Source organism: Saccopteryx leptura, chromosome 4 (genome assembly GCF_036850995.1).
Source record: "Saccopteryx leptura isolate mSacLep1 chromosome 4, mSacLep1_pri_phased_curated, whole genome shotgun sequence".
Taxonomy (NCBI): Eukaryota; Metazoa; Chordata; class Mammalia; order Chiroptera; family Emballonuridae; genus Saccopteryx; species Saccopteryx leptura.
In genome coordinates this window covers 102,607,865-102,616,394 of record NC_089506.1, presented here as the reverse complement: position 1 = coordinate 102,616,394, position 8,530 = coordinate 102,607,865, and the positions used below count along the sequence as shown (strand labels likewise).

General features: G+C 36.3%; 1 pseudogene; it reads right to left on the bottom strand.

The window, feature by feature from the left end:
- Positions 1–7,531: 7,531 nt before the first annotated feature.
- LOC136404413 (general transcription factor IIH subunit 5 pseudogene) lies at positions 7,532–8,008 on the bottom strand (annotated as a pseudogene).
- Positions 8,009–8,530: the final 522 nt, after the last annotated feature.

Genomic DNA, 8,530 nt, shown 5'->3' with positions numbered 1-8,530 from the left:
CAGAATGTACGCAGAAAGACCCCAGGTTGAATTCTGTTCTTTATAGCTGTTGCCCTGGGTCTGCCCCGCAGGACAGCACAGACTGACACACCAGGTAGGGCTGTTTGGGACACTTTCTGGGTCTTCTCAGACTGACAGCAACAGTTGTCTTCTATTGACTTTCTGTACCCAAATGACTTCTAAGTCTGTACACAACCAGTAAAACCTGTGTCTTCATTTCAGTACCTTTTGAAGGCTGTGTGAAAGTTTCCACATTCCAGTTTCTGACAGTCTTCATTTTCTGGTTACTGGAGAGTAATGTCACCATTTCCTGGGCCAAATATTTGCAGTTTTGTGCCTATATGTTTTTCTGATTATTTTTATGTTTTTATTTAATTTATACTTGTATTTCACCAGTTTTTGTTTTTTTTAACAAATGTCCTATTTGATGATTCAGTCCAGGGTAGCACATTGCATTTAGTCTCTATGTCTCGTAGTTACCTTGTTTTTAGGTTTTTTAAATATTTAATGACAAAAGTAATATGCTAATTATAAAAATTTAAGTAGTCCAGTAGTATATTAGAAAAAGTGAGGTTTGTCCTGATCTATTCCCTTCTCATCATATTCCCCAGACACCACTGTTAATAGTTTGACATGCATTTCCAGACTTTTAAAATACATATATTTACATGTCTCAAAATGTTCATATGAATTTTGTTTTTAAATAGGAAAATTATAGATACTGCTTTACAAATTTTTTACACAACAATGTCATGAATATTTGTGCATGTGTATATAAATATATTTGTATACATGAATATATGTACACATATACTTTCACTTTTTAAATCATTGCCCTATGGGGAAATTTGTTTCTAACTTTTCTATAATGTTAATGACAATTCAGTGAACACGGCTGAATTTACAATGATCTACTTATCTGTGTGCACCTATGAATAGTTCTATAAGGTAGAGTCTTAGGTTCAAAGGTCAAATGACCTTTAAAAGGCTGTATCAAATTATATTCTTATTAAGAATGTTTTCTTTAAAAATGTATTGAGACTTGAAATAAGGAAAGTGGATTGTTGTGTAGCCTTTCAGTGTCACATTAGAGCAGTAGTTCTCAAAAGTGTGGTCCAGGACCTCCGGGTATCCAAGGCCCTTTCATGGGATCTGTGACAGAGACTACTTTTATAATTCTAAGACGTAACTTTCCTTTTTCACCTTTTTTCTTTTATGAATGGACAGTGGAGTTTTCCAAAGGCTACATAATGTATGATGCTATCATTACTCTTGACAGCTAATGGGAAGTGTGCTTGGCTATTGTTTTCTAGGATTTTCCAAAGTGGTAGGTTGAGGATAAACATAAATGAATTTTTAGAGATTAACTCAGGTTGTTCTCAGTAATTTTGCTATACTCTTACTAGCTATCTTTGGTTATCCCTCCTGTAGACTCTGTAACCTTTCTAGTTGTCACCAATAAATTATTTTGAAATCCTAATGTTTTACAAAACTTTACAATGATGCACTGAGCTAATATTTTATTTTATTTTATTTTTTTTTGAGCTAATATTTTATTATTAGAAAATGGAGGTTTTAAAAAATGTTATATATGATAATATGTAAATGGACTTACTGTTTTTTAGTGAATTGCTTATATTTTATTTTAATTTCTAATGCTGTGAATATTAATTAATAAACCCCACATAAACAAAAGCTCTTGGAGAGAGATCCTCAATTTTTAGGAGTGTGAAGGAGCGCTGAGACCAAATGTTTCCAAAACTGCTGTACGAGCATTGTCTAACAAGCCTAATGGTTAACTGTCATAATTACAAACTAATGTTTGTCATCGATTGGGGTCCAGACTGTAAAGCCTGATGGTAACTTAGACAATACTGATAAGCTACAAATGATTTTTATTTGGTAGAGTGACATTATTTTTCTCTAGTAGAAAGGGAATTATAGTTGTATAGCCTTGTAGGATATTAACCACTTTAGCATCTGACTATGTAATCTCATTCTAGACTTCTTTTCTGGTGTATTCTTCTGTCATCTATCAGGGTCTTTTGGTAATAAGTTAAATAAATCTTGTGACCTGTGCTTACTGTATTATGCTTCTAATTTTTTGAAAATTATTCTCTGACAAAATATATTAGAATTTCTTTTACCCAGGCTCTTACAAATGCATTACAAATATTTTTACTGGATTTGCTGATGTGTGATAATGTGCCAGTGTGTAAAATTTAAAGTAAAAATAATGTAAAATTTCCTCAGAGTTCAGTTGGGGCTGAACTTTCAGGTGCCCAAGACGATGAGAGGCTACAGGAAGAACTAAGTGGTGCCCAGGCTTCGCTCTTCACACCCACATGGCCGTGGTTAGAGAGGTGGGCCTTTCCATAGAACGCCCCAACCGCATAAGCTTGTCCCATCATCTGCCCCCAGTCCAGAGCAGTAGTAGAGGGGTCCCCAGTGTTGGACCTTTCAAATGTTACATAGGTTTTATTTAGACGACATTGTTGAGAGACAAGAACACCTGACCATAGCAAATACAGTAATTTTGTTAGTCTATTAGGTGAAAGCATGGCAAATAATATGTATTTTTTACATTTCTCTGACACCAGTGAGGCTAAATATTTTTTTTAATGTTTTTGTTTTTTTAAGCGAGAGAGATGAGAAGCATCAACTCATAGTTGTGGTGCTTTGGTTGTTCATTGATTGCTTCTCATACGTGCCTTGTAGGGAGTGGGGGAAGCTCAATACAAGCCAGCGACCTTTAGGCTCAAGCCAGCAACCATGCAATCATATTGATGATCCCACGCTCAAGCCAGTGACCTTTGGATTTTGACTCAGGGTCCCAGGTTGACTATCCACTGTTCCCCCGCTGGTCAGGTTAGGCATTTTTTTGTGGTTGGTTTTGTTTTTTGTTTGCCATCATACTCTGTTTATCCTTTTATTCCCTATTATTTGCTTTTCTTTTTCTTTTTTAATTTGTACAAACACTTTCTTATGGATCTCAACTTTTTGTTAAATATTTCAATCTCTTGCTAGTATTTTAATCTTTGGGGAGGTTGGAGTTACTGCTTTATTTATATAGCTTTGGGGCTTTGTCCATATTTTTTTTCCTCCTAATACTTTGGTGATATTTTGTTTTTTAATCTATTTTGCATATGGTATAAGGTTCTGTTAACTTTTTTTTTTTTGACAGAGACAGAAAGAGAGGGACAGACAAGAAGGGAGAAATGAAAAGCATCAATTCTTCATTGCAACTCCTCATTGATTGCTTTCTCGTATGTGCCTTGACTGGGGATTACAGCAGAGTGAGTGACCCCTTGCTCAAGCCAGTGACCTTGGGCTTCAAGCCAGTGACCTTTGGAGCAAGCCAGAATTAAGCCTGTGACCATGGGGTCATGTCTAATCCCACGCTCAAGTCAGCGACCCCATACTCAAGCCAGATGAGCCCGCACTCAAGCTGATGGCCTTGGGGTTTTTAACCTGGGTCTTCCATGTCCCAGTTCGATGCTTTATCCACTGTGCCACCACCTAGTCAGGCGGTTCTGTTAACTTTTTAAAAATAATTTGTACTCTTTAGAACTATAGAAAAGGACCTTTCACTTTTTCTCTAATGCCTTTATTTTTGCAGATAAAATAGTTTACCTCTCTTTTTTTTTTTTTTTAAAGTAAGAAGTGGAGAGACAGACAGACTCCTGCATGCACCCTGACCAGGATGGGGCTGTTGCTCCATTGCTTGCCAACTGAGCTATTTATTTTAGTGCCTGAGGTGGGGCCATAGAGCCATCTTCAGCACCCGGGGCCAACTTGCTCCAATCAAGCCACAGCTGCAGGAGGGGAAGAGAAAGAGAGGGAGAGGGGCAGGGGTGGAGAAGCAGATGGTTGCTTCTACTGTGTGCCCTGACCAGGCATTAAACCCAGGATTTCCACACGCTAGGCTGATGCTCTACCACTGAGCAAACTGGCCAGGGCCTATGGTTTACCTTCTTGATACTGCCTTCTAGATTTTCCCGCTCTGTAAAAGTGTAACCCGTTTTTTTTCTTTGAAGATGATGATAACATATAATAGGAAACAATCCATTATTATAAAATTTTACAGTTCAGGGCTTTTTAATGTCTTCAGGAGCAGAGTTATAATAAAAGCTACCTTTTCTGCCTGCCTTTGCTCTTTTCCATTTTCTTAAAATTACTGAAATTGCTTCCTTGCTTCATTGGAGTGGTGGCATGGGACCTTTTTTTATGTTACAGTGACCACTCATTTTTTTTGTCCCTTTTCACTGGACTGTGGCCTTTGAGGGACGTTAAGTCGTATGTCCTTATCTTGCCTACCTACCACAGACCAGCCAGTATTATTTGCAGATGAGTTGCATAAATTCCAGGATATGGAAACATTCTTGAAAATGCTGTTTGAAGATGAACCTAGGATAATATCTATTCTTTCAGCCCTGGAAGTATTTCCTGTTTTTTGTTTTTAGACATAATATTGTCATAATTCCTCCCATATTTATTTGTATGTCTATTTAAAACAATGCTGAATCACTATGATAAAAAATTTACTTCCTTGCAAAAGCAGGAAAAATAAAAAATTCTGAGTTAGATGCATATTTGTATTACAAGGCTGGGCACCCTTCTTTTGGATATTTTGAAACTTGGGGACATTTTCAAGAATAGGTATTTAGAGCGCAACTAAAATAACAAGGTTTGAACTTAAGCACTTACTAGATCTCAGTGATTTGAGGCTGAAACAAGGAGACATTCACAAAAGACATTGAAGTAAATCTGTGAAAGGTAATGTTTTAAAATTGGAGAGCTGAGAAGATAGAAGATACCAGTCAAATTATGTGCTGATTCTGGCTTGTGGAGCCGATGCTACTTATTGTACTTAATTACCTGGCAAGAAAAAAATGGCTTTTGAAAATGAACTGCGCACTGTATTACTTGAATGTAGATCAGTGGCTCCCAAACCAGGCTCATCATCTGAATATAGGTTGCTACCCTGACATTCTGAGATGTGTGTGTGTGTGTGTGTGTGTGTGTGTGTGTGTGTATACACATTTAGTTTTGTAACAAAGTCACTTGTACATTTTTTTAAATTAATTTTACTAGGGTGACATCAATACATCAGGGTAATATGTTCAAAGAAAGCATGTCCAGGTTATCTTGTCGATCAATTATGTTGCATACCCATCACCCAAAGTCAGATTGTCCTCCGTCACCTTCTATCTAGTTTTCTTTGTGCGCCTTCCCCTCTCCCTCACCCCCCCGTAACCACTACACTCTTGTCAATGTCTCTTACTCTCGTTTTTATGTCCCACCTACGTATGGATAATGCAGTTCTTGTTTTTTTCTGATTTACTTATTTCACTCCGTATAATGTTATCAAGATCCCACCATTTTGTTGTAAATGATCCGATGTCATCATTTCTTATGGCTGAGTAGTATTCCATAGTGTATATGTGCCACATCTTCTTTATCCAGTCTTCTATTGACGGGCTTTTTGGTTGTTTCCATGTCTTGGCCACTGTGAACAATGCTGCAATGAACATGGGGGTGCATGTGTCTTTACGTATCAATGTTTCTGAGTTTTTGGGGTATATACCCAGTAGAGGGATTGCTGGGTCATAAGGTAATTCTATTTTCAGTTTTTTGAGGAACCACCATACCTTCTTCCATAATGGTTACACTACTTTACATTCCCACCAACAGTGAATGAGGGTTCCTTTTTCTCCACAGCCTCTCCAACATTTGCTATTACCTGTCTTGTTGATAATAGCTAATCTAACAGGTGTGAGGTGGTATCTCATTGCAGTTTTGATTTGCATTTCTGTAATAGCTAAAGAAGATGAGCATATTTTCATATATCTGTTGGCCATTTGGATTTCTTCCTAGGAGAAGTGTCTGTTCATATCCTCTTCCCATTTTTTTATTGAATTGTTTGTTTGTTTGTTGTTGACTTTTATGAGTTCTTTGTATATTTTGGATATTAGGCCCTTATCTGAGCTGTTGTTTGAAAATATCATTTCCCATTTAGTTGGCTGTCTGTTTATTTTGTTATCAGTTTCTCTTGCTGAGCAAAAACTTCTTAGTCTGATGTAGTCCCATTCACTTATTTTTGCCTTCACTTCCCTTCCCTTTGGAGTCAAATTCATAAACTGCTCTTTAAAACCAAGGTCCGTGAGTTTAGAACCTATATCTTCTTCTATGTACTTTATTGTTTCAGGTCTTATATTTAGGTCTGTGATCCATTTTGAATTAATTTTAGTACAAGGGGACAAACTGTAGTCAAGTTTCATTCTTTTGCATGTGGCTTTCCAGTTTTCCCACCACCATTTGTTGAAGAGGCTTTCTTTTCTCCATTGTGTGTTGTTGGCTTCTTGATCAAAAATTATTTGATTATATATATGTGGTTTTATTTCTGGGCTTTCTATTCTGTTCCATTGGTCTGAGTGTCTATTTTTCTGCCAATACCATGCTGTTTTGATTGTCGTGGCCCTATAATATAGTTTAAAGTCAGGTATTGTAATGCCCCCAGCTTCATTCTTTTTCTTTAGGATTGCTTTGGCTATTCGGGGTTTTTTATAGTTCCATATAAATCTGATGATTTTTTTGTTCCATTTCTTTAAAAAATGTCATTGGAATTTTGATGGGAATTGCATTAAATTTGTATATTGCTTTGGGTAATATGGCCATCTTGATTATATTTTTTCTTCCTATCCACGAACAAGGAATACTTTTCCATCTCATTGTATCTTTTTTGATTTCCCTTAACAATGGTTTGTAGTTTTCATTATATAGGTCCTTTTCATTCTTTGTTATGTTTATTCCTAGGTATTTTATTTTTGTTGTTGCAATCGTGAAGGGGATTATTTTTTTGAGTTCGTTATCAAATGTTTCATTGTTGGCACATAGAAAGGCTATGGACATTGTATGTTAATTTGTATCCTGCAACCTTACTGTACTGACTTATTGTTTCTAGTAGTTTTTTTGTAGATTCTTTGGGGTTTTCGATGTATAGGTTCATGTCATCTGTAAAAAGTGATACCTTTACTTCTTCTTTCCCGATATGGATGCCTTTTATTTCTTTGTCTTGTCTGATTGCTCTGGCTAGAACCTCTAGCACCACATTAAATAAGAGTGGAGAGAGTGGACAATTGACCCTGTCTTGTTCCTGATTTAAGGGGGAAAGCCTTCAGTTTTGTGCCATTTCATATGATGTTAGTTGATGGTTTTCATGTATGGCCTTTATCATGTTGAGATATTTTTCTTATATACCCATTTTGTTGAGAGTCTTAAACATAAAATTGAGTTGTATTTTATCGAATGCCTTTTCTGCGTCCATTGATAAGATCCTGTGGTTTTTGTTCTTTGTTTTGTTGATATGGTGTATTACGTTAACCGTTTTACATATGTTGAACCATCCTTGAGATTCTGGGATGAATCCCATTTGATCATGATGCATTATTATTATTATTATTTTACATTTATATTTTAATAAAGGACAATGAAAGTCAAATTATAGCCAACTGTTAAAGCTTTTTAAAAAAAATTCTAATATACTTGCATTGAAAAAACAGAACATAAAAATCGGTTCAGGGGCTTTTTTTCTGAACAAATGATACCCCAGTCTTCCCCTCAGCATGCTTCTTCACAGTATGTCTAACCTGTCACTTAAGATACTAAATGGTAACAGTCTCTAGTATCTGTTACATTTAATTCCTAACTGGTCAATATCGAATATTTTCACTTCTGGGTAAGAGAAAAAGCATTTTGGTCCATTAATTCACCTACTCTCTCTTGGAGGACATTAACCAACTCTGCTATTACGAAGACTTGTGTGTCATCAATGTCTTGAATGATGAACTTCTTCCCTAGGGCATTTGACTCATCCAAGTACAGCAGAAACTGCTTCATGGCAGGGTCACATTCTATCAGCACTCCTTTCAGGACGTTGACCATCATTTCCTCAGTCAGAAGATGCAGGTGGCTTTAAAAATGCTCCGCCCACAGACCCAGGAGCACCTCCGAGTCTCCGATGTATTATTTTTTTAATATGTTGTTGTATTCGATTTGCTAGTATTTTGTTTAGTATTTTAGCATCTGTATTCATTAGAGATATTGGTCTGTAGTTTTCATTTTTTGTGCTGTCCTTGCCCGGTTTCCGTATGAGGGTTATGTTGGCCTCATAAAATATGTTTTGAAGTATTGCTTCTTCAATTTTTTGGAAGACTTTGAGTAGAATAGGAACCAAGTCTCTTTGATTGTTTGATAGAATTCACTAGTATAACTGACTGGGCCTGGACTTTTATTTTTGGGGAGGTTTTTAATAGTTTTTTCTATTTCTTCCCTACTAATTGGTCTGTTTAGGCTTTCTGCTTCTTCATGACTCAGTCTAGGAAGGTTGTATTGTTCTAGGAATTTATCCATTTCTTCTAGATTGTTGAATTTAGTGGCATAAAGTTTTTCATAGTATTCTACAATAATTCTTTGTATATCTACGGTGTCCATGGTGATTTCTCCTCTTTCATTTTGGATTTTGTTTATA